The sequence below is a fragment of the Chinchilla lanigera genome, unplaced genomic scaffold, assembly GCF_000276665.1.
Source record: "Chinchilla lanigera isolate Chin_1 unplaced genomic scaffold, ChiLan1.0 scaffold00064, whole genome shotgun sequence".
Lineage (NCBI taxonomy): Eukaryota > Metazoa > Chordata > Mammalia > Rodentia > Chinchillidae > Chinchilla > Chinchilla lanigera.
In genome coordinates, this window is record NW_004955465.1 from 9394348 (window position 1) to 9421683 (window position 27336).

Here is a 27336-nt window from a genome sequence, read left to right on the forward strand (position 1 = left end):
AGGAGCTGAGCGGCCCCCGGAAGTCTAGGAGGCGCGCGCGCGCCGGCGTCCGCAGGACTGCGAGGGCAGGTCCCCGCCCGGAAGTTCAGCCCCAGTTGGGGCGGCTCCCTTCTCTGCGTCCTGCCTGGGGCCTGGCCACCGCCCAGCTAGGGCGTCTCCGGCCGGCCCGCGCTCCCCACCCCGCCCTCCTCGGTCCTGAGCGCTGCGCTCCCAGGGAGAACGTTTCCGGAGCTGCACGCCCGGCGGCGAGCGAGTATGGGCCAGATCTCGGCCCGCGTCGCCGCTCCGCCCCTCCCTGCGGCCCGATCGGACGCCGCGATGCTCGAAGCCGAGGTCTCCGGGTTTGAGGATGGAGACCACGGAGCCCGGCCCCCGGCTTCCCGCCGCCGACAAGCAGTACAAAATTTTACTGGTCCGGAGATAAGGTTTTGGGGACAAGCATGTACTTTTGAAACGCCTCGATTTTTAAAAATACCGTCTTTCTTATAGGCGTTATTCCAGACAAGTTATGCGTTCCAGAAATACTTAATATTTTAAAATTTTGTTAGTCCCCTAGGGAGGAATTAAAGTTGCACCTTCTAAAGCTGTACTGCCAGCGTCTGCCTCATTAAGCTCTCAATAGACTCCTTGTAACATAGACTGCAAACAAAAGTAACGCGGATCAAAATTGTTTGAAGAAACATATTGGCCAGGTATTATCCAGTTGTCAGAAATGTACATAGATCACTTTACCATTACTCTCCTGGGTGTGGTGGTGCACGCTTGTAATCGCAGCACTCGGGAGGCTGAGGCAGGAGCATCACCACAAGTTCGAGGCCAGCCTGAATTACAAAGTGAGACCCCGAGACCTGTATCAAAAAAGGGGGGAGGGGAGAATAAAGAAGATCAAGACTTGAAATTTGGGGACAATAATACTAATTCTTTATTACAGTACATAAATGTTTCCCTTTATTCCATGAAAATATAGCTCAGTTTTGTTTGTTCTGAAGCAGTTGCAGTACGTTTATGAAAATCAGCCAAATAAAGAAAAAGAAAGCTCAAACCACCCTTCATTACCTGGAACTCACCTTAATATGTCAGCTTCTTTTGGCCTTTTTTCATGCAAAATACTAAATTTTCTTATTCTCATATGTAGACTGTGATTGTCGGCTTTTTATTAGAACATGTTTCAACTTTTTACACCATAGTCTCAGTAAACTTTATAACTACATTGTATCCTTTCACTACTAGATGTACAAATTGTTTCACTTTTACACTCTTGTATGCAAGTCTGGGACTCTCCTTTGTCACGTGTGTGTGGTGTTTTTTAAATACAGGATTATATTATAAATGTAGTTAATAACTTGCTAAAGGTAGCAGAGTCCAGTGTGGGTTAGGGGAGCAAGGCATAAAGCTGGAAAGGGTGTGTATAGGGTTTGGATTTCATTCAAAACTTACTGGAAAGAATAAATTGAGCGTGGGGAGCGACATGATTTGTCAGAAGGCTCACTCGGCTGCTTTGTGGAGCTAGACTTCTGGGGGCCAGGGAAGACAAGAATCCCCTCCCAGTTAGAAGTCTTTCCATAACCCAGGGAAAGACAGTGATGGCTTAGACCAGCGTGTAAGAGAGTAAAAGTGACTGGATGCTGATGTGTTTTGAAGAGAGAAGTTACAAGGTTCATTGACTTACTGTGTGGGGAGTGCCAGAGAAAGCCACTGAAGTTTCTGGCTTGAACAATTGGACTGATGCCGTTGCCTTTTAACAGAGATAAAGGAGGAGCGAGTTTCAGGCGGGAGAACTGAAGAGTTCTCCGGTCATGTTACAGCTTGCAGAATCCATGAGGTGTCTGGCTGATTGGGTCTTAAAGACTTCAGCTACTGCTCTTGAGGCGTCTATTTGTCATTTTTAAAATAAGTTTTTGCTATATATTATTTTGTTTCTGTTAGGTACATGCACGCTTGTAAGTTATGTGTTCTTAGTGGGTTGATTCTTTTATTGTTATAAAACATTCCTATGTTTCCCTAGTGACTTTATTTAAAACCTGCTTTGTCTAGTAGCAGTACAGCTGTTTTAGCGCTCTTGTAGTTGCTGTTTGCATGACTTACACTGTTGAATCCAGAGTGTTTCTCCTTTAGGCATCGTGTTGTTGGAGTTACAGCCTGACAATCTGTGCCTTTTGTTTCATCCAATCATATCTTACTGATTGTTATTTGTACAGTTGGGCTCAGCGCGTGCCATCTTATTTCTGTTTTCTGTGTCCTTAAGTCTTTTTAGTTCTGTTAACCTCTTTTACTCCTTTATTTTGCACCCAATAACGCTGTTCTAATAGTTCTCCTCTCCTCATCCTCTTCTTTTTTGTTATAATTAGAGCTCATGATGTACTTCTTAACTTTAGAGTCAGCTTTCGTTTATACTGACAATTCCAGTGAGATGCAGAAACCTTACTCCAACACGGTTTTATTGTATTTCCCCCATTTGGGGGACTGTAAATGTTACAAACCAAACAATGCATATATTACTTTATGTCTTTTAAAGAAAATGGAAGAATGAGAGAAAACAAGTGCCTATTTATAGCTTTCCTGGAGGTAACCTTAGTTATCTTTTCTGGTTCTCTTCACTTCTTGTTGTGGATTCAAGTTTTGTTTTTTTTTTAAAGATAGGTGCAGCGAAGATCTGGTCTGGTAGCAAATTGCAGGTGTTGCAACTTACATTTGCAGTGCACTGCAGTATGCATTGTTATGTCTGCGAGTTTGTACCCCTTAGCCACCATGCAGCCTCCCCCCAGACCCGGGTAGCCCTTATCCTCAGTTGCTGTGAGTTCTCTTTTTGGGTTCCACATATGAGTGAGATCATGTGCTATTCGTCTTTCTGTGTGGCTTATTTGTGACAGTGTCACGTCTTCTAGGTTCATCTGTGTGACAGGGTTCCTTTTTCAGGGCCAATATCCTTGTGGGTACGCGTACGTTTTCTTTATCCACCGTCTGTTGGTGGGCACTTGGGTTGATTTCTCATCTTAGCTGCTGTGAGCCGTGCTGCAGTGAACGTGGAAGTCTCTTCAATACACTGAGTTTATTTCCTTTGAATATATGCCCAGAAGTGAGATGGGTGGATTATAAGGTAGTTCTCTTTTTAATTTTTTGAGGAACCTCCAAATGCTTTTCTGTAATGGCTATCCAGTTTACATTTCCACCAGTAGTGTAAAAGCGTTACCTCACCAGCTCTAGCGTTTCACTGTTTGGTAATAGCCATCCACACAGGTATGAGGTTGCTCCTCTTTGTGGCTTTAAGTAACATGAGCACCTTTTTATGTACCTTTTGGTTATTTATATGTCCTCTCTGGGAAATATCTGTTTGGGTCCTCTGCTCTTTTTTTGTTTTTTTGAGACAGAGTCTTGCTATATAGTTCAAGCTGACCTTGAACTCGCTTGTGTAGTCCAGGCTGGTCTTGAACTCACAGGATCCTCCTGAGTGCTGGGATTACTTACAGGTGTGCACTACCGCGCCCTGCTATCACTTTTAAGATAGGGCTGAGTGCGAGGTCCTGAGGTCATTTCCCCGGGCTCTTGAAAGGGACTAAGGTAGTTCTCATGTGACCCCTTGCTCCCAAGAGGGTGGTTAGAAGGGAGTGGGCCTGGCCCCTCCCTCAATATGCTAATGCCTCCTATGTGTGCAGGCCTGGGGCCCTCACCAAAGAGGCCTTTTGCTTTTGGACTTCTCAGACTCTAGAGCTGTAAGAAACAAGTCTCTGTTATTCGCAAATTACCCAAGCTATGGAATGCTGTTATAGCAGCAGCGCAGACTGGACCAAGACAGCTGCTAATATTCTTAACCCATGTTATCTAAGATTTAATCTGTTCCTCTTACAGCCATCGTACTAAATCAGGCGTTCATGTTCGCAAAGCCATCTTCTAACTGACTCTGCTAATTTTCGGTCTCTTCCTGAACTGGTGAGAGTGGTTCCTAAACGTTTTGGTCTGAGGGAACCTTTAAATCCTTAAAAATCATTGAAGTACCCTGAAAAGTATTGAAAAACCAACTTAAACTCAGTTGCTCCTATCTACACTCTCACAACTTCTGACACAAGATGTACGTGGACATGTGGCTTCCACGGTAGGCTCTGGCTGGCGTCCTCCCACTTAGTCCCTGTCTGTCAGGGCAGCGCTGGCTCTCAAGGTCCAGGGTTCATCCCTGAGAACCCTCTGCTGCCAGGCACAAGGTCCAGGATGTTTGACCTGTGCTTCTGGCTGACCCTTTCCACAGATTCTGTTAGTTTGCTGGCGTGGCTCACAGGACCCCAGGGAACACGGGTTTATTATAGAGGACATTATGTAGGCCACAGAGGAAGAGATGCTTAGGGAGAGGTACGTGGGAAGCAGCATTGATCCTGGTGTGTTTGGCTGGCTGGATCTCTGAACCCTGTCCCTTTGGGGTCTTCTGTGGACTTCATTGTATAAGCATGATCAGAAATGTGACTGGACAGGAAGCGGTGCTAACAGTAACAGACTGAGTGGGGAGACCCAGCCTCGGCAGTGTTCTTTCTTCCCAAGTGTGGGACAGACCCCTTGTGAAATGGGGGTCTTGTGATCCACTAGACAAGGTATTACTGCAGTGTTAGCTCACTGGACGCAAAGAAACCGAGCAGAACTCAGAGAAACGGAACTTCATTGTGCCCGCAGGCACAGAGGGGTTCAGCACCCTAAAGTCTGAGCCCCACGTCTAGGTTAGGAGAGCTGTCGTAGGGCTTGTGGCGGGAGAAGGCAAGCCGAACAAAGGCAGTTAGTTACTCAGAGGTGACAGGTTTACAGCTCTGCACATCGCGGTGGCCTTGGCTGGGCAGGGAGGGAGGTAGCAGGATGTAACGAAGCTGTTTGATGTTATTACGCCAAGGTGCAGCTGGTATGGGCCAGGGAGGAAAGGGGAGGGGGTGCAGCCAGGGAATGTCTGGGTTGAAAAGTTTAGTTTTCCTCAGCAAAGGTAGATCAGAGAATTTCTTTATGGCCAGCTGCAAGCCAGAAAGGCAGGTGTAAACAGGAGTTTCTGTGACCCACTGCCTTGCGGAGGGGGATAGGAGCCAGAAACTGTGGACAGAATCCAAAAAGTGTGTATCACAAGTGCTTTTATTCATGAGTTATAGCTATAGATACTGGTTGTGATAGAGAGTAAAATGGAAACAATTTTAAATGTTTACTGATTTATTTGGAATATAAACAGTAAACCTATTATTTGTTCATGTAAATCACATTTTTTATGAACAAGTTTATTTTTCACTGTGTGCCTCTGTGTTCTAAAAGTATACAGCTGTCTATCTAGCATGGAGTACGTACTTGGGAAATGTTTTCTGGTCCTTTTCTGTGTGCGTGGTGAAGAAGTGTTTTCTGAATGAATGCATATGTTTTTAAATTGTGAGTGTGTAGACATACATGTTTTTGCTAACATGTTGCTGTTTTAGTTATTTTGCTCCTCTCTGGCATACAGTATCTGACACCTGCAACTTAAAGGATGGTCTGTAGAAGTTGCAGTCTGTAGTCGCTGGCCCCAAGGCAGGGCAGTGAGGGAGAGGAGGTGGTGGAGGAGAGCTGCTCATGGCTTGGGTCAGGAAGCAGAGAGCAAAGGGAGATGCGTCCTCCCAGGGCCCACCCACTGTGACCCTGTGTGCAGACAGCCAGACCGCTCCATGTCCTCACAGCGCAGTCACCTTCCCAAAGCCCCCCTCTGAGTCCATGAGGCTTTGGGGGACATTTTAGCTCTAAGCCATAACAGGTGCCTATTTCACTTTTACTACAATTTTCTTTGGAAAACAGATTGTTTTTCCCTAAGTGATGCATTAGTTCGTAAATATAAGACTGGTAAAAGTAGCCTTTTGTTAGCCCTTGGCACAGGGAGACTGGACAGTCCAGGGCTTCTTGGTGCGGTGTCAGCCATAACTGTGGGCACACAGGCGGCAGTTTGGTTTCAGATTTAGGTGTCACACTCGGCAAGGGTCGGGCCCAGGCTTTTCCAGGGCTACTATAAGAAGCCGTATTGCCCAGGGTGACCCCAGGGCAGCAGTGGAAGGGGAGCAGAAGGAAAGCACAGGAAAGACAAAGCTCCATAGGGGATTCAGAGTACAGAGTGTTTCCATAAGCTTCCTGTGGGAACGTGGTCAGAGGGACCGATGTACCCATCCATTCATTTAACAGCTGCAGTCACTAGGTGTGAGTGTCTAGCCCAGGACTCCTCACTTGTCTCCTACCTGGTGTCTGGGGCTCTGCCTTCTGCGTTCCCTCAAGACTTAGCCCTGACCCTCTTTCTTTTCCCTGTGTGCTCTCCAAGTGCTCTCATCCATTTCCATTATTTCGTCAGCTGTGTGCTGACTGCCTGACACAGTTACTTGGGTGTCTCCCCTTATGTCGCACATGTTCCAAGCTGAGTTTCTGGGGCCCTCTCCCGACCACACTGGCTGCTCTGTCTTCCCTATCTTAGTACCTGGCTTCCACTCACCAGGTGCTCAAACACTCTTTGTGTTCCCACCACCACGCTCTCAATTTCTCCACTGCAGCATGCGTGCAATTCAATCTATTTCTCTAATTTCATGGCCACTAGCTTAACCAAGGCTCTGTCTGGCTGAAACTCCTGAAATTGCCTCTTATATGATCTTTCTATTTCTGCCTTTGCCCTGTTCCAAACAGGTCTCTACCCAGAAACTGGAGTGAGCTTTTAAAAAAGCAAAATTAGATCATGTCAGTTTTCTACTTAAAACCATTTAATGGTACTGTAGCGCCTCAAATGAAGGCAAACTTCTTAATGTGGCTTGTAAGGTCCTGATGATCAAAACCCTCTTTATTTTCCAGTGTCATCTTTCACACATTATCTTCATGTCGACCCTGAGGTGTACCATGCTTTTCCCTCTTTAAGGGTCAGGGTTTTTATTGTTTCTGGTGCCTGGATTTCTTTTCTACACTCTTCACCTGGATTACGACCACCGAGTCTTCAAGTGTAGTAAATGTTAGTTCCACCAAGCGCTCATCTCCAGATAGCATCCCTTCTTCTAGTCCTCATGTAAATTAGGACCTATCTTTGCTATATTGTCCATAAGGCAACTTTATTTTCCCTAGTGGAACCTTGTCAGACTGTTTGTCACTGTATTTGCTATCACCTACATGAGCTTAGACCATGTCACTTGTTACCGTTCTGTACCTGGGTCCTAATGGGTGCTTGCGCATGGTGGTTGATGCTTAAGAAATACAGTATTTGATGGATGAGCGTTAGGAAGATATGAGCCTGAGCTAGTGTGGTATCATTGAAAATGGGAAGGAAGACATACATAACAAAGCCTTAGAAGAAAAAGACATAGTTGTTAGAGCGGAGCTCCTGGGGGGATCCAGGAAATACTTTTGGTGAATATACCAGGAAGCTTTTTCTGCATGTGGTGCCCTAGCCAGTGTTTGGGAGTGACATACAGCACCCTTCTCAGTGCTGTCCATAGCCCTCTAGTATCGGCAAAGAGAGCCAGGAGTGGTCTAGTCCCCAGGATTTAGGACTACATTCCCATGGAGAGCCTGAAGAAGTTTCCTCATACAAGATCATGCTCAGAAGACCACCCATGACGGAGTTGGTGAAACCATTACTCTACCGTTCAGCCATAAAAATCACTCAATCTTTTGGGTTTATGAGGTTGTGGGGTTTAATATTGTCAGACCTGAATTAGCCAGGAAAGTAACATGAAAACTTTATTTTATTTTTATTTATTTATTTATTTTTGTCTTTTTGAGACAGAAACTGGAGCTTAGTACAACAAGCAGCGTGAGCCCCAGAGAAACAGTACTGAGCCGCATCGTGGCTCCACTTCTTGCACCCTACTTCTCAGGTCCTCTTTGTAAAGCTGTTGGCTCTTCAAACCAGTATTATACTCCAAAGTCAGGCTGGCCTTGAGCTTACTTTATAGCCCAAGCTGATCTTGAACTCACAATGATCCTCCTGCCTCAGCCTCCCGAGTGCTGGGATTACAGGCGTGCACCACCACGCCTGGCCCTAACATGAAAACTTTAAGCAATGCTGTCCACAGATTTTGTTGAGACTTGATCAGGCCCCTCTATGGTAAAGTTCAACCTCTCAGTTTCTCCTGAGAGGTTATGGTCACAGCCAGCAAAAACTATAAATAGCAGGAAGTCAGAAGATGCTTGAACCATTTGCTTTGACTGTTAGGTTTCAGCTCTTAAAAGGCAAAAGTAATTGAAATGGGACAAAAATTTTAGACGATACAAATTTATATATTTACTATGAACAAAAAACTATATGATGCAGTTTTATAATTTAGGTGAATGTGATATACCCAAATCTTCATGCCAGAGACTAAATTGGAGAGTGATTATTCCTTTAACTAAATAAAGAATCCTAGGATTCTTATCAAATTTAGTACATATCAAAGATTCAGTAGATACACCTTTCAGCTCAATACTACAGACATTCATTTTGTACCACTCATGTGCTAATTGTGTTTTTCTAGAAACTCATCTACCTTGTAAAACTTGATACTTGAAATAACTTGGTTATGGCAGAGACTGCAGTTATTGGCTGGGGATTTTTGTGTACCTAAGTACATCTTCCATAAGAGGGCAGCAAAGGACCAGCGTGGGTTTTGTTCTTATCATGTACTCTTACAGCAGAGACTAGGTAGATCGCCTTGTAAACCTAATAGAAGTCTTCTAAGAGTAAGGCCAGAAAGAGCAGGCATAGTTACAGCTTTAGTTTGTTCTAAGTTATCTCATATGGTTTAAAATGGTTTTTGTTCTGCATAGTAGATTATCTCACATGGACTGAGGTATTCGTGGTAACCTACTTACTGAATGTTGGGCCTGAGTCATTTGTCAAAGTTTAAATCCTGCATGCATGGTTTGCCAGTTTTATAACTTGGAAAGGCTACTTAAATCTTTCCAAGGCTCAGTTTTCTCATCTATAAAAAAAAAAAAAAGGAAAGAAAAGCTGGGCATGGTGGCACATGCCTGTGATACCAGTCCTCGGGAGGCTAGGGCAGGAGGATTGACACAAGTTCGAGGCCAGCTTGGGCTACATAGTGAATTCAAGGCCAGCCTGGACTACACAGCAAGACCCTGTGTCAAGAAAAACAAAAAAAGTGGGGATTTAAGAAGAATAGTAATGTCCACTTTGCAGGGTTTTAGTAAACAAAATAGAATTTCTATATTCTAAAGGGGCTATGAACTGTTAAAAGGTGGCACTAAAAAGACTAATCTTATAGCCTACTAGCCTTGGATGTACTCTGTTTTCTGAAAGAAAATTCCTTTTATGGTCTGGTAAAGGAAAATCTAGGTTATTACTCTCTGTGGCTACTATAGTTTTAGTTAATTAACATACAGAGTCCACCAACAATGTATACACACTCAAGTAAAGAAAACTTGTATAAATATTTTAATACTAAACTTATTGAGACATCATGAGATTAATTCAGGTTACCTTTGTCCTCTCCAGTTACAAGAGGCGCTCAAGGTGGTTCCCCTTCGCTTCCAGACATTTATTAGTACAGTGAACTGCTGCTTGGGTAACCTTGGTCTTTGAGATGGCTGCACATGCATTTTCAGTTTCTTCTCTAAGGGCTGGCAGTGTAGTGGGCTTTCTGGGATTTGTGACATCCTCTAGGCTTCCCCATACAAGGGTAACACCGGCTGTTGAAAAAATATCATACTATTTTTCTGAAGTGTGTACACATTTTTTTGGTGGACTCTGTATATTTACTTGTCAATTATTTTTTCATTTAATTTCTGAATCTTAATTAAGTGGATGTAAATGCTATATTAAAATCTTACTATCTCAAATGGCATATGTTAAATTGATCACCAATTTTTATATTTTTAACTGAACAAATAATATTTAAGGTACTCAATTAGTTTCATTCTCTTAATTTGCACAAATATAACTGGTATATTTCTCTTTCTGATGCGCTTTTTTATTTGATAAGATTCCTTGATTATTTATTCCTTTACCTATAAAAGACATTTAATTTAGCTTTATTTCTTCTTCTAGTCCTCTCTTCTGATGAACTTGTATTTTAAGAAATAAAAATTTAGTCCTAATATTATTGTTGATTTTTATTTCTGCCTTTTAAAAGTGTACTTCAAGGGGTGCCCAGAAATAGGTAAATTGTCATCTCTAGTTCATGACACATTTTCTCTATTTCTTTTTTTTTTTTTTTTCCGGTACCTAAAATCAAACGCACAACCTTGCGCTTGCCAGGCAGGCACTGCGCCGCAGAGCTAAATCCCCAGCCCCAATGCCTCATTCTCTCTAAATGATGGCCACACGAGGCCTTCATTTACTCTTTACTTATTTTTTTTCTGGTCATTTCTCCCATCTTATATATCTCAATCCTTTTTAAAAAACATGTTTATTTTTATTAGTACATGTTTGTAGTACATAATGATTACATTCCTCATAATGTACATATACATATCTAATATATATAGTGTGATCATAATGTACACTATGTATCTTGTGTTCTCTTTCCCTTCCTCCTCCCTACTTATTTTTAATAAATATCCGTGAAGCTGCCATCCAATTCTGCAGGACCTTGCTGTGAACCCACAGCCATACGTGGTATAATCCCCACTCTTGTATGTAAGTCATAACGTATCTTGAGTCTGAGGCAAGGAGTACGATTGCTATGAATGTTGGACTCTGTAAGCATCTATAAATACTACTGAACATTTTCCAAAAATGTTTGTGACAGTTTCAGATTTCACTGAATGGATAAGAGGTTCTATAATCAATATCCTAACACTTGATAATCTCATATGAAATGAAGGTAAAAGTTACTTTGGTATAGTCGTGATTCACACATCTATTACCATTAACATACTTGGACGTCTCTTTTATGTTTATTGGCATATGTATTATCTTGTCTTGAAATGCCTGTTTGTGTTTGTTGCCTGTGTTTTCTTTTTTATTTGTTCCTTATTAATTTGGAGTTTTTGGTGTATTATTGATCCTAATTATCAGTTGTGTGAATTCTTAATATGTTCTCATTTTTAACTAAGGTTTTTGCTGTTGTGTAAAAATACTTTGGTGAGCAAAGACCCCCTAATTTTAATAGTTAAGTTTGTCATTCTTTTATCTTAGAGTTAGTGCTGCAAGTTCATAGAAGTGTCTCTAGCTGGAGATTGAAGCCCAAGGGGTCTGTGCCTACCTCTCACATGCTGTGCACTTGGACCATTTCCAAAGGTACCACGTAGAAGCAGAAGGCCCCCCATGCTTCCACTCTTAGTGATAACCACAGCTAAAATTTAGTATCCAAATAGTGTCCAGTGCTTTTCCCCATGTACATATCTGTTCATTTTTATACTACACAGCACATACTGCATTACGACTTCTGTTTCTCACTTAACAGCGTACGATGGCACTCGGACACAGGCTAGTTTTCCAGATGCGGCAGAGTTTGGTGTATAATACTGGTTTGAAGAGCCAACAGCTTTACAAAGAGGACCTGAGAAGTAGGGTGCAAGAAGTGGAGCCACGATGCGGCTCAGTACTGTTTCTCTGGGGCTCACACTGCTTGTTGTACTTGTCCTGTATCAAGCCAAAATGGCCAGGCCTTTAAGCCACTCCTTTTGGGCTGGCCGATGTGGGCTGTCCTGAGTAAGGTGGGCCTCCGTAGGTAAGGCAGCACTGAAGGTGTGGCAGCTGAGCTCTCCCTGCAGCTGGGAAGCAGGGCCTTGCGTGAGGGGGGATCAGGACATGTCTGCTTGTGCTGCTATGGCAGAACACCACAGACTGGGAAATTTACAAGATTTACTCCCCGTCGTTCTAGGGGCTGCCTCTCCTTCTCACCCCATGGATGAGGCATGGCAGGAAGTTTGTTTGTTTGTTTGGTCTTTTTGAAACAGGGTCTCGCTATGCAGTTTAGCCTGGCCTTGAGCTCACTTTGTAGCACAGACTGTCCTTGAACTTGAAAAGATCCTCTTGCCTCAGCCTCCTAAATGCTGGGACTACAGGCATGTGCCACCACGCCCAGCTCAGCAGGAAGTTTTGAAGGCAGAAGAGAGCAATATCTTGGGCTTGCAGTCTGCAGCCCTTTTATAATCCACATTAATCCATCACTCAGGGAGGACCCCTTAGGCCTGCAGTACAGTACTTCCCACTGGGCCTCCCTTTCACTGGGGATTTGGCTTCCAGCACGTGCTCAGGGGTGGAGCATTCAGCTTCCAGCAGTGTGCGTTTGTTTGTCCACTGCAGTCCCTTCCTGCTTCACTGAGAAACCCTTCTCCATTTTCATTATTTTACTTCTTAATGCTCTCAATATTACAATCACTGAAGTTCTTCAAACCATCACAGATATAAAGCCATCTTATGTATAAAATGGAGGAGATACCATTCACCTAAATTTCATCATCATATTAAGAATGCCTTATAATTCAAATAGTTTCTTGATTAATAACTTTCGTTGTAACTTTTGTTGAGTGATGTTGGGCAAAGTTTTTGAACACCCAGTGGTTCTGGTTTTTGTTCACCTGTGTGACATAATTACAATCCGTATGCAAATTGTTGGGCACAAATGACTCTGAGACACCCAGCCGCGTTCAGCAGCACATCACGCATAATTCAGCGTGGCGGCAGTGTGCAGGCTTCATTGTCTCCAGCTCCATTTAGATTTGACTGTGAGCGGGAAACATAGAGAGCATTTTCTTAAGGGCCCTTTCAGTGTTAGAATCTGTATTTCATGAGGAAGGAAAAAGGAAAGGGAGGGAGACGGAAGAAGAGAGGGTGGTGAGGAGGGAGGGAGAGGGGGAAGGAGGGAAAGAAATGGACCTGGTACATTTTTCTTTGCCACCTCAAGCTTTCCAAAGGAGAAAAATCCACTGCAAAAGATACTGTTAAAGTGCATCGGGACCTTAGTTGTGACTGCTGTTTCTTTGCATGTCAGAACATCTCTTTATTTTATACGTGTAAGATGGTAAAATTAGTTGATTCAACTAGTTCTGTCATAAACAGGAAATAATAAAATGATAATAACAAAAGATATTTTTCCTCTGGCTGTTTTCCTGTTATTTGTAGCTCATAGCATAGATCTATTGCCTTTATTTCTTTTTTTTTTTTAATTTTTATTTATTTATTTTTTTTATTGCCTTTATTTCTATCATTCCTGAGAGAGAGAGGGAGAAGAGAGATCTTAATTCTCAATTTTTTTAAAACTTTCTTAGGCCAATTTCTTTGTGTTTATTTGCATCTTCAGTAAATCTCCATGTCCCACCACCCCCAGCCTGTTTTTTGTTTTGTTTTGTTTTGTTTTTTCCAGTACTGGGAATTGAACTCATGACCTCATACTTGCCAGGAAGGCGCTGTGCCACTGAGCTACATCCCCAGCCCCAGCAGCCTGTTTTAACTAATAGGGAGACCTGAAAATACTTGAAGGTTATCTCTAAATGCAGTGACTATAAATAAGGTTTCTTAGTTCCTCTGGCTTTTTCAAATATATGAAAGCAGCCTTACTTTTTCTTTTTTATTTTTGACACAGGGTCTCTCTTTGTCAAGCCTGAACTCCATGATCCTGTGGAAATGATGTACAGTTCAGGTTTATAGAATTCCAGTTTTCAGACTAGAGAAAGACATATGACTCGATATAGGATTATAGTGCTATATTCTATGGCTGTTATTATCTGTAATATAAACAGAAAAAATAGAACAACTGTAGATTCCTACTTTCTTTGACTAAGATCAGAGCTTCTTTAACTTGTAGCTTATTTTATTGTAAGAAATTTAGAAAATATAAATAAACAGTAAGGAAAAAAATCACCTACAATCCTGCTAGAGGCTATAAAATCTTTCTCGGTTCTGTCCCCATGCATGTGAACATACCGAAAGGGTCAGAATATGCACACTATTACATAATCTCCTACGTTGTACAGGTAATAATGTGTCCTAGGCTGACTTTGGATGCGATCACATACTAACGGATATGGAGGCTACAGGAGGTTGTGCTGTGTACTGGTGCTCAGGGCGGATGGTCATCCCACACCCCTGGATCACCCACCCTGGTTCTTGGAGTAAGACATCTGTACTGGTTGGTAAGTGGTGCTGCGCTGAGCCCTCTGAACACCTTCCCACTAGACAACCTCATAACTCTCCAGCAGCTAACGGATTGACACCTGGGACCAGGGACCTCCAGGGTCCTGTTCCAGTACTGTGCCTGATTCCTGATTACTCTGTGCCCGTACCAGTGGTTAAAGATGTGGACACATAGCCCTAGGATGTATCACACTCTACCACACTGTGTTAATATTTTTAGAAAGTGTTCTTTTGTTTTATATATATATATATATATATATGTATATATATATATATATATGTCTTCAGACAGACTTTTTTGAAATTGCATTGTCCTGAAATTGCATTTCTATTTTTTTTTTAGGTTTTTAATTTTTTAGTGCTGAGGACTGAACCCAGGGCTTCCTGCTTGCTAGACAAGCGTTCTACCACTGAGCTAAATCCCTGGCCCCGTGCACTTCTAGTTTGAACATAAAAAGTATTTTACTGTAATAGTATATTAGGCTTCATTACCTGTCCACATGTTCTTTCTTCACTTATCCTCCTAAAGCACTCATGTATGTTTCCAGCTATGTCTTTCATAATTTCTCAGCCTTGACTAGAATTTTATTTCTCACATTGAGGATTAATTTTTTACAATCAGACATTCTGCTTTTGACCTCACACTAGTTACCAGCTCTCCATAAGTAGCTTTGTTGCAAAGTTTATTAAACAAATAAAAATGAAAAACTCTCATATTTTTATTTACCTGGAGCTTCAGGATGTGTTTTGATTGTTGTTGTTTGAAGCATTTGTACAGTGGCTCTGGACTTCTTACTGTGTGCATATTTCCACATTGTCTCTTTTTGCCCTTAGGAGCAGAATTTTTCTCCTTGTGGGTGAGATCTGTTGCCACTGCAGTCTAAAATGACTATAAGGGCCTTGGCCAACCCATTCCTGCTATATGTCCTTCTCCTCAACTACTTAATTTAGACTAAAAGAAGACAAATGCCTGCCTGTTGAATTTACTATAAAATATGTATATATTATACAATTTCTCTTCTTATCATCTCCGTTTTTGCCATGCCACCTTAAGCCAAAATCTCTCACCTGGTTCTCTCTGCCTCTATTTCTTTCCTTCCAAAGCAACAGAATGATGACAGTAATCAGAGCAAAAGACCCCGAGTGTTTTTTTTTTTAGATATTGCCCATAACTTTAATTATGTATTTTAATTTTTAAAACATACACACAGATATATCCATATATATAAATATAATACAGGGAAACCTTAATAAAGAAACTATATAAAGCACTCTTCTGTGAAAAAATAAGATAATTGGAGAATAACAATAGTTAAAACACTGTGTATCATAATCCTAAAAGACTGGTCAAAGTGGTACTCAGAGTATATGAGTCACAGGCGAAAAAGATTTACAAAGAAGAAACAAACAGATAACACAAAATGTTCTCCTCCATGAACTGTTTTCTTATTTCATGCAAAATAAAATCCTCACTGACTTCCCTCCCATCGCTATCTTTTCTGTTTTTGTCCTGGAACCATTGTGCTACTGTCCTCTTGCCTAGAACGCTTTCTCCACACCTGTTCCCGGTTCTCTCTTCCAGGCACGCGAACCTGGGTCAGAGGGTGCATTTTCATGGTCTTCACTCTCACGTAGCCCTGCATGCCTGATGCCCAAGTCACCCTCACCTCAGTGCCCTGTTGAACAGCTTCTCACTACCTTACACGATACATACACAATCGTCCCTTTTACTTGAACAGGTGGTCACCAAGTTCTGTGTAAACTCTAGCGTCTCGGAGATCTTGTCTGTCTTTGCTGGCAGGAGCTTGCTTAGCCTTTGATAGTGCTTATCATATGATAGGCATATGATAAATATTTGTTTAATTTATTTCAGTGTAGTTAGTCCATACACCAGCCTCAGTGTTGTCATATGAATTTTGCACATTTTAGTTGTTTCTGGTTAAGTTTAGACCTGGAAAGATCTCTGTCCCCCAGGGGACTACTCCTGTTTCAGCCAGTTGATTAACATATAAGGCTTTAATTTAAGATTTAAATGCCACACATCAATTATCTACAGAAAGTGAATTTACCTACTGAATAATAGTCCCTAAGAAAATTTTAGACAAGTAGGTAGTTCATTTCTGAAGTTGCTGACAAGTGTTTTGTCTTACAGAATAAAAGCCATCTTGCCTAGAGGAAACGCAAAAGGCTGTGTCTTTGTAGCACTTTTCTTTCTGTGTTGGAAAGGATTTCTTTTTAGCTACGCTGTGTCACGGTAATGCTGGAGTCTCGGTTGGAAGGCTACAGCTCCTGGTTTCCTGTGTTTCTAGGCTTTGAGGTTGTGTTTAAGATTTGTGTTTTTGGAAGGAACATTTCCATGGTTACACCAGTGCCTTCTACCATCCTTGAAAAAAACAGGACAAGCAGAGTAATCTGATTCCTGGATCGCTGCTACACAGATGTCTTTTGTATCTGCCTACACACGAAACTGGGAAGCAAGTTCCATTTCCATACATTTATTCCCTTCAGTGCATCTTTTAAATGGAGCATTTTAAGACCAGAAATAAGAGCCTCGAGTTGGCACATTAAGCAGGGAATGGCCTATGTTATAGAAATGGTCCCAACTACATGGTAGGGTGAAGTTAGAGGTACAGTATGTAAAGAGAGAGATAGGGAGGGTGTGAAACTGAATTGCCCCTCCGTGCAGCAGTCACAAGTGTGTGAAGCACCAATACAGTATTCAGAAAGACTACTGTGTTTAAAAATAGTGTTCAGTGTTTTCAGTAAAATGAGCGTCGGTACGTCTTGGGTGCTTACTGCTGCTGCACACGGCCAAGTTGAAAGATGCACATCATCTAGACATACTTCTTGCAGTGAGCGCTGTACAGTATTTGCACAGACATGCTTGCATGGACACATGAGTTGATTTCCAATAAGACGGGGGAGTCAGAGAAGGACCTTCTCAGGACTCATGGAAAGTTTAAATTATAAAAAAAATAGTGTAGTTATTTCTGTAAATTATACTCATCCCTCTTTATTAGCGGGTAACAGGTTCCAGGACCTCCAGGGAACCAAACCTGCAGGTGCTCAAGTCCCTAACATAAAATGGTGTAGTATGGCATGGAACCTACGCACGTCCTCCTCGTACTATAGATCATCACAAGATGACCTCAGTTACGTACGACAGTGTAAATGCTGTGTACGCAATCGTTATACTGTACTGTTTAGGGATAATAGTGAGGAAATAAAGCCCATACAGGTTCAGTACAAACATAACCTTCATGCTCCTAACCTTGTCTTGGATCTAAGACTTATTGGATCAGCTGATGTGGAGCCTGAGGTCACAGGGGGACAACTGTACCACATTTCTCAGGGAGAATAGGACAAAGTAATTTCCACATTAACTATTGGCATACAAACAGCTGATCAAGACAGCCCCCATCTGCTTCCATTTCACTTAAGCACTAGATGATACCTCTTTTCCTCTTGAGAGTCCATTTCTTTATTTTGTTACCCCCCATCTTCTCCCACTTATTTCAATTATTAATATCTCACCATTCTATATCTAAAAGTGAAAACATTCTATAATCTTAACCTGTAGAGATAACTGTTTTTCTGTGGCCATATCTTTATTGTTTTTATTTGAGAAAAGATCTCACTGTGTGGTTCAGGCTGGCCTTTACCTCATTATATAGCCTATGGTGGCCTCAAAATTATAGCTATCCTCTTGCCCCAGTCCCCCGAGTGCTGGGATGTGTGCCACCATGCCCAGCACTGTGTGGCCATACTAACATATATGTCATAATTACTTTTTTTTAACCAAAAGCATATCATACTATATATGATATAGTTTTGTTTTGTGTATATCTTAAATTTCCATGATAGTATTTATAGATATATTTCATTATTCATAATTTTATTTTTGTTGCAGCCATCTTTGCAGATTTGATACATATTTGGTTCCCTACATAAATATCTCAGTGATATAAATTTCTTGACATGGACTGTGAGGATGAGCAAGTGTGTACATTTAAATTTTAAGAGACATCAACAAACTACCTTAAAAAGTGTACTAGGGGCTGGGGATTTAGCTCAGCGGCAAAGCGCCTGCCTGGCAAGCGCAAGGTCGTGAGTTCGGTTCCCGGTACCGGAGAAAAACCTAAAAAAAAAAAAAAAAAAAAAAAAAAAAGTGTACCAGTTTAGGGCTGCATTGTAGCTCAGTTGTGGAGTGCTTGCTGAAGCTTATGCAAGGCCCAGTTTATATCAATTTATACTCTCAATAAAATTTAAGATGGTAATTCTTTCACTTCATTCTTTCTAGCTCAAACATTATCTCCTCTGTGAAGAAACCAGTGAATATTTTATTGGCTAATGGGATGCATCAGTCAGCTCTGTACTTGGACACAGCTCCAAGGTTAAACTCTTGGTATATGAGGAAAAGCCACTAATATATAACATGTCCTAATTTCTGTGTGATAATGTTGGAGCTAGAGTTTAACAATCCCTTGATGAAGACATTAAATAATGTCAGTTTCTGAGTTATACACAGCTACAACATATTTGATTCATAATCAATGTGTATATCTCCTGATATTATCCAGGGAGTGAAGTCCAGGGCATTACACATAAAGCCTGCTTTTGTATTCCTATTTTCTCTTCTTATTATCTTGTTCTCTGAGAGCTCATTTTTTTCATTCTCAGGAAAGAATATTTATGCAGGGCTTAACCCAACAAACTGTGGCACCTGCTGGGCTGGCAGAAAATCAAGGGGGAGTCTGACAAGAGAGGCCGCTTGGTGACACAATTGACAGCTCCCTCACTGAATGCCCTTGGACTTCGCAGAGTGCGGCTGTGCTTAGAGATGCATGCTTTGTCCACTGCTGGGCAATTTCCTGATCACGGAAGTTGAATTCTGCATCTGTTTTCATTTTGGCTTCACTTTAGAACCAAGAGATGAGGCACAGAACCTTTGAATTCACTCACATTTTATAAAATTATGATTTTAAAATACATATGCCAACATTTATCTAGATGGAACAAGCCATTTGCCCCACAAAGCCATCACCAACATATTAATAACTCAGTAAGTGCCAACTGGAGATTAACTTCTAATATTCTGAAGCCTTCTGAAACATATAGTACTTCTTTCTTAGGGGCTGCCTTCAATGCCTTGAGCATATTTTTGTTTTGTTTTAGTTTTGACCGCTCAGGATTGAAACCAGGCCTTGCGCATACTAAGTATATACTTTACTGCTAACCCAGCTGTGCGCCCGGCTCAGTAAGCAAATTTTCCCAGATGTTACCAGTAGCGATACCTTTTCACCCATGACATGGATTTGATTTCTTGAAAACAGTCAGTAAATTCTGTCATGTAATACAAGTGATCAAGCTGAATAATACCAAATATTTATTTTGGGGCAGAGATGTGGCCAAGATGAAAGTGATGAGATTCTTGTATGTTGTGGATAAATTCACCTGCAATCTGCTCCAGAGAGAAATTACAAAAATATTTTATGTAGAAACATCCTCAGGCTGAGGAATATGGAATAATGAATATAAAATGTTTTGGTGTATTTATATGGGTATAAATATATATAATTCTTGAGTTTTCTTACCTTACTCCTCTCAATAATGTGTAGCATGTAATATTTTATTATCAGCAGTTTACATAGGAATGTGCTCTTGTTCTCAGTAATACTGATTCTGAACTAACTTGTGTAAATTTTAAGTACTGTGATAATGAACATTAAGTGTAACACCCATGGAGTTTTGTTACTTTTAGTAGTACCACCTGATGTATCGCAGAGTGCCACTCTGTAACCTGTTCATGATGGTGATCCTGAGGGTCTACAACATTCTACAATTTTTCTACTCCATGAAGGGAACTTTGTTCATGTTTATTATGGCAGCTACCTCCCCTGTTAGTCAAAATTTCTTGGAAAGGCTGAAGAAAAGAAAGAAGTGTATTTTAGCAAGCTATCAATGCCTTGGAAAGTGAGAAAGTTTGCCATCAGCTTGCTAGAAACTAAGAAATCCCTGAAGGAGGAAAGAAACAGGGTCACGTTTGTACAGAAAGTGTCTAGAGGGGAACTTACCCAAAAAAAGGAGTGGGGAAATGTGTGTAAGATAGAGGGCACCAAGCACTGACAGGTGCCGGGAGAGGACCCGGGGCAAGCACTGCAGAACCACCAGCTGCAGGTAGAGGAGAGCTACTCCTTCCATTGCTGCTGGGCCTGAGCCCTGGACAACAGCGGTGTTTGCTTTCGGCGTGAAGCACGCACTGAGTTGCAGGGCTGGAGAGGCAGAGCCGCTTTCCAGTAGCTAACGAAGCTCTTACCTGTAGCCTGTCCCCCGCTTGTCTAAGAACGTTAGAATAATATGACCTTCTCCCTCATCGTGATAGCAGCAACCTCCATCCACAACCAAATAAGGATCCCTGACAACACAGGGCCAGGGGTGTCTGGCTTCTGGTTCTGTATGTAAAGAGCATGGAAGTTTCCACTCCACCTCAACAAGTAAAACAGTGAAGACATTGAAAAATCAGTAATGCGTCTTAGATCCACAGGAAAGGTGAGATGATGGGGCAAACCACTGCCTCTCTTGAAAAAAAAAAAAAAGGGAGCGGGGAGTTGTGTGAGAACCTGAACAGGGAGATAGAAACTGCTAAGTGTGCATACATCCGAGAGCTAAAAGCTATGGGAGGACACATATACAGGGAACTCAGGCACGTGTGTGTTACCTCCTGTATTTGTCTGTTTTCCATTGCTAATACAATACCACACACCCTGGGTACAAGTCCATCTGTAAAACTCATGCAGCATCTGAAATAAGTTATACTTTATAATCAGTGCTAAGACCAAGCAACAAATGAAAAAGAAATCTAATGACAGTTCTGAGCCAGGAAGGAATGGAGTAGGAACCTCAGAACGTCCACTGGGAAAGATTTCAGTGCTTCGCCTCCCCGAGCCCAGCTGGCTGCTCAAGCCCAGCACTTAGCTTTCTTTCTGTAAGTAACAAAAAGGCCGTTACTTGTGAGAGGTAGCAAATTGAGCACCAGGAGCCGGAGAAAGAGTCAGCAAGGAATTGCAAGACATGAAATAAAAATAATCGATAGGAACTTATAGCCTGTTGGAAAGGGTTCCTCGCTCTTCGGTTAATATTGACTTCTATTTATAAAAGCTGGAGGGAAAAGTTTCAAATATTGAATTTCCTTTGAGAAGTTGAGAGTACATCTGTCAGATGTAAGGGGCTATGATCTTCCCTGGACAGGGACGCTGATGCACTCTGTCCCTCTGCTAAAGCTCGCCAAGACCTTGACTTGACCACCACTCCTGTCTCCGCAGCCCCAACTTGTCCTCGGAAGGACATGATTTCTCCAAGGCTGGCAAGGGCAAGTCAACTGTGACAGCAAGCCACTTGCTCACCCCCTCCCTTTTTTTCCTCCTATTAAATAATATTTTGGGAAAAGTTAAAAATAAGGAGATGTAAAGGATTAATTTGACTAACTCGTACTTATACCATTCAGAATTAATAACTCTAATACTGAGTCATGCTTATTTCACTGTTTGTATTTTATTTAAGAAATTTCGTTCAGCGGTGCTGCACCTACCCAGTTAGCTCAAGGCCATGGATTTGATGCTGGTACCCAAAAAAAGGGGAAGATACCTTAAGGTAAGAATCTCCTCTGGTCATTACAAGAATTTCCAATGACCCTTCCTTACATGGCAGTTGGTAAGTACCAAGAGTTTAGTGATGCCCTTCTACTGATGTTCCATATAGATGAAGAAAATGAGGGAATTGTTTTCTATGCAGTTTTAATACTACACAAATATTTTCATCTGCCTAAGACTTAGCAGTCTTTCCCCATGTATCCTGTTTACGTTTACAATCACCACTCAAGGTTAGACCTGTGTTTCCGATCTCATTTTGTTCTTTTTTTTGTATAATGCCTCCCCTTGGCTTCCCCTTTCTCTGATTTCCTGTGGACTGAGCTACAAATTTCTTTGTTCACTTTCTCCACCTTCACTGGTTTAATAATTATTGTCTATTTCTGAACATACGCTTAATTACTTCTTTCTAATGTCGAGTTAGAATTGGTACAGCTAGAAACAAAGGAGCGGAGTCACCCCCTTCCCTTTCCAGCTGTAACACCACCCGACCCTAGCGATTATCTTGATGGTGCCCCCCAGCGTGGCTGATATTTCCCCTACAAAGAGAGGGCACGGCGCTGCCCGCGAAGACTCTCCCTTGGACAGCACAGCCTGCCTGATGAGAAGAGCCAGCTCGTCCTGCAGCGGGCTCCTGGGCTGCCTGTGACACCGCTCTCATCGTGGTGTCTTCATTGTTACAAAACCATCTCTTCTCATTGGTTGAAAGAACTTCCCGTTGGTTGAAATTTTAGTGCCCTCCCTGTGAGCACAATACACTTTTAAAGCCACCATTTACCAGTACATGATATTTGCACTCCCTGTGGAGCTGGCACACGTTCACAGCACATCCCAATTCCTTGTTTTCATCCAGTATCCCTTTTCCCCTCCCTCCGTCTCTCGGTCCCCTTCCCCTTTGAAAAAGCTCTGTCTCCTGCTTCCTATTATCTATCTTTTTTCCCTTTCATTTTTACTGGATGTGTAGGCTGCTTCCAAGATACAGGGGTTATGAATTGTGCAGCTATAAACGGGGGTGTGCGTGTATCACTGTGATATGACTATGACGTCTTTAACTCTTTGGGGAAGATGCCGAGAAGGGGGATTTCTGGGTCAAAGGGAATTTCTAACTTTAATTTTTTGAGGAATCTCCATGCTGATTTCCAAAGTGATTGTATTAGTTCACTTTCCCACCAACAGTGTAGCGTGCTCCTTTTACCCTACAGCCGCACCAGCATTTATTATTACTTGATTTCTTGTTGATGGCCCTTCTTCCCGGAGTAAGGTGGAATCTCGGTATTGTTTAAATTTGTATTTCATGAATGGCCAGTGATGTTGAATATTTCTTCATGTATTATTGATCATTTTTTACTTCTGTGAATTTTTGTGCATTTCACTTGCCCATTTTTTGATTGGCTCTTTTATTTTGGTGCATAAGTTCTTTATATATTCTAGATATAAATCTTCTGAGGAGTAACTGGCAATTTTTTTGCATTCTGTAGCTTATCTTTTCACTCTGTTGGTTGTTTCTTTTGCTGTGCAGAAGCATTTTAATTTACTGTGATTCCATTTGGTGATTGTTGGAACTATTTGCTGTGCAACTGGGGTTTTGTTCAGAGAGCCCTTGGCTACAGCTATGACTTTGAGAGTTTTATCTCTTTTGTCTTCCAGCAGGTTAAGTGTTTCTGGTTTAACATTTAGTTCTTTGATACATTTTGATTTCAGTTTAGTACATAGAGATAAGAGTCTACATTTAATCTTCTGTGTGTAGATAGCCAGTTTTCTCAGCACCATTTATTAAAAAGGCTGCCTTTCCTCTAGCAGAACACAGCACATTTTTGTCCTGTAAATTTCTTCTCTATAGTCTCGCTACTCAGTGTGCAGTCCAATGAGCATCCGCTGGTATTTGTTAGAAACAGGCTCTTGGGCCCTTCTCAGAGTGAGAGTCAGGCAAGCTCCCTGGGGATTACAGCACATTAAAGTGCAAGACACAATACTCTAACATTACTGTATTAGTCAGAGCTCTCCAGAACAACAGGGCCAATAGCATGTATAAATAATGATTAGACTGGCTTGCATAATCACAGGTGTGTGCAAACACTGTGGCCCCATAATGGCCCCCTGCAGGCTAGAGAGCCCAGGAAACCAATATCTGCTGGGTCTAAGAAGCTAGAAACACAGAACAAGAATTTACAGTGTTGCAAGTCCAGCCCAAAGATGAAGGCCTGGGAGCCCCTTGGAGAGTTGCTGGGTCAAGTCTGCACTCAAAGCCTGAAGAATCTGGAGACTGATGGCCTCAGGCCACGGCAACAACAAAAGATGCAGTCACTTAAGAACGGCTGATGGCGTGGTGTGTGACTGTCCCCCCCTTTTTGTCCCACCTGGGCCCCCGTCTGTTGGATGGTGCTGTCTGCATTCAGGGCTAGCCCTCCCCACTCACACTGCTGAGAGTGTGAGTGCCAGTGTCTCTGGAAACATCTCCTCCACACTCCTAGCACTGTGTGTTACTGATTTTCTGGGTGTCCCTCAGCCCAGGCAAGTTGACAGTCTGTTCCTTCTACACATGTAGAGTGGACACAGGAAAATGTCAAGAACTATCACGTAAGGAGTGCAAACTCCAAACAGGATGGGCGTTCTGAAAATAATTAACTGTACTCATTGCTGAAAAATGATCACAGTATTCAGCAGAGAAAGGTTTGGGGTCTGCAGATACTAGCTTATGCTTAGCTCACCATTGTAGGTTTTAAAATACCAGAGCACGGTAGGGAGAATAATTCCTAGTGCTCTTTAATGAAGTAGGATAAGTATGGTTGACAACAATTAATTATATGTTTCATAATAGCTAGCAGAGAGGATTTTGACTGTTAGCAACATGGAGGAATGATGAATGGTAGAGGTGATGGATGTTCAGGTTACCCTGACCTGAGCATTACCCATTGTATGTATGTACTGCAATATCACATTATATGCCACACATTTGTACAATTATTATATGTCAAGTAAAAATAATTTTAATGAAAAGAAAATTAAGGGGGAAGGGGTAGAAAAGCAAGAAAAAGTTCACATAGTTGAGAAAGAGATTTCGCTTAAGGTATGTCAGAAGTTTCCACTATGCACACACAGTGCCCAACCAGGAACTGCAGTCACCTCCCTTGTCACTACTCCGTCCTCAGTGAGCAGGTACTGAGCGCTGTGCCAACAGCCCTGGGCCACCTGGTCCCCAAGGGCCTGCAGAGTGCTTCTGCCTCCTTACACACCAGAGGTACTGTGGAAGCCTGGACAGTTCGGGCCACGGAGAATCTGGCTGTTTCTGTTCGTTTATCGTGTTGCTCATAATAACCGCGGCTTGTTCATTCTGACCAGACCTACCCACTGTCTTCTAGGTCGGTAATAATTCCCACTTTCTGAGAACGACGGCCAAGACCCTAGCAAACAACTTACCTGCCTTCTGGCTGCTCTCCAAAGAGGATCAGTAAATCGCAAATGCACACTTCTCATGCAGTTCCTGGAAAAGATCTTGCAGTTGCCTGCACTCCTGTTTGGTTTCTTGTATTTGGAGTTTATTAGTTTTGTGAAATTTTATAGGAGAAATTGTGAAGCAATTTATTTACCCAGGGATGACTACAAGTCAAGCTCACCCAGCATGTCCGTCAAATTAGCATACATATTGCCAGTAATGTGTTACATAGATTACCATAATCCTTCTGTTCGTCTCTCTTAACTCTGAGGCCCTGCTAAATAGAACACCTGTCGAGGGTCCATGTATACACTGAGCTGCTTTCTAAACAGTGTCCTCTCAGTCTGCTCTTGCAAAGTTACGGCACCAAATGAAAACAGTTGACACTGTCTCGGTCCCATCAGGCTGCTTTAATAGATAATCAGCACACACTGGGCAGCTTGTCAACAACAAAAGTTTTTCTCTCGTGGTTCTGGAGGCCTGAAAGCCAAAAGAAGGTGCCTGCAGATTTGGTATCTGGTTGGAGCAGCTTTGTTTCTTAGGCGGGAGCTGCTTGCTTTGTCTGCACGTGGTTCCAGGTTGAACAAGCCTCTCCCCACTACTTAATAAGGGCACTGACTCCATTAGTGACGGTCTCAGCCTCATGATGCAGTCACTTCCCCAACGGGAACTACGATCTTAATACCAACAACTTTGGGTTAGGGATTCAAGATGTGACTCTGAGGGTACCAAAACATTCGGACAGTGCCAAGCACCAAACATCAACAACCGGGCAAAAGGAACAGACTTCTATCCACTGCAGGGTTGCACCTGTTAAGACACCTGGGATTCCAAAGTCTCAAGCCTGGAATTCTGGACTCCTTTACCACTGGCTGAGCTGGAGGGTCATCTGAGATGATGCAGATAAATGGATCTCACTTTTGGGGTTCATGTGTAACTCCATACACACACGTTACTGAGTCATACTCCCTTCCCTCCATGAATACAAAACAATCAGAACAGGCCCTCAAAGCAGCAAGAGCTACAGTGTCTATTCTCCAGGAAGGGTCTTGGCTTTGGAATCACCCTACATACTCTAAACCCTGCAGCCAGTAAAGTGGAACATATTTATTGAGTCTCAGCTCAGACAAATTTGCTGTGTAGCTTTTCCTTCCTGAACTTGCAAGGCATTAGGTCTGCTTCATATGTTAATTGTCTTTTATCTGTCTGATAGGGTTCAAATCTATATTAATATATTGCATTTGCTCAGAGGTAATTTTTTTATCCATTAAAAAGTAACTTGAGGCCAGGCCTGTAATTCCAGTATTCGGGAGGCTGAGGCAGGAGGATCATTTTGAGTTCGAGACCAGCCTGGGTTACAAAGTGAGCTCAAGGCAAAATTGAACTGCATAAGGAGACCCTGACTCAAAAAAAAAAAAAAGCAAAACAAAGCCAACCAGAAACTGTTCTTTGCTTTGAGATAATCAGCGCTCATCTGAGACTACTTTACTGGTCCATTTTACATGTTTGAAGAGTGCCTTGCTCACTTCCAGACCTCTTTTCCCCTTCTCAGTGGACTCGAAACATCCATGACTGAGCTTATTGTCTTTACTTCCAGCAGGTCCCTGCTTCACGCTTAGCAGCAGTGCTGTAACTCTGCTGTCTGCCAGGCCAGAAGAGTTCCAAATCTTACTTCCTGCATTCACCAAAAAGCTTCATTTGGTTTTCCAATTTCCCCTCAGCTGCTCCCAGCCTTCCCATTTTTATGGCTGCCTCTCAGCCCACATCTTACCCCTTCGCTTGTCTCCACGTTACCTCACCCCCTGATTATACTCGCAGGCTCGGTGGTCCTCACTCAGCGAGCGCTGTCACAGTGAACTAAGCCCTTCTTCCCCAGCGCACTGAAACGCCATTCCCAGACCAACTTTCCTAACAGGTGCTGTTCTTTCTTGGCTGTGCTGGGCATTGAACCCAGGGTCCCACCTATGGTGGGCAAGCCTTCTACCGCTGGGCTACATTCCCAGCCCCTCTGCTTTTATCATAGTGCTGAGATGGCCAGTGACACCCACCGTGCATTCTTGTCCTCCCTCGCAGAATCCAGACTTCCATCTGGGTATCTGGTCACCCAGTTCGAGCCCCTCCCATCCGTTTTTCTCACAACCCCCCACACCCTTCCCGTGGGAGACTGACCTTCCTATCAGGCCATTCATTTTATCTTTTATGCCCGCTTTTTCTCTTTGTCTTTT

The 27336-nt window shown here is 42.4% G+C and overlaps 1 long non-coding RNA gene across 1 annotated transcript; it reads left to right on the top strand.

The window, feature by feature from the left end:
* Nucleotides 1-26421, top strand: LOC102013707. Its single transcript, XR_263261.2, has 3 exons — nucleotides 1-692; nucleotides 21593-21682; nucleotides 25038-26421. It is a non-coding gene; the product is annotated as an uncharacterized LOC102013707 (long non-coding RNA).
* Nucleotides 26422-27336: the final 915 nt, after the last annotated feature.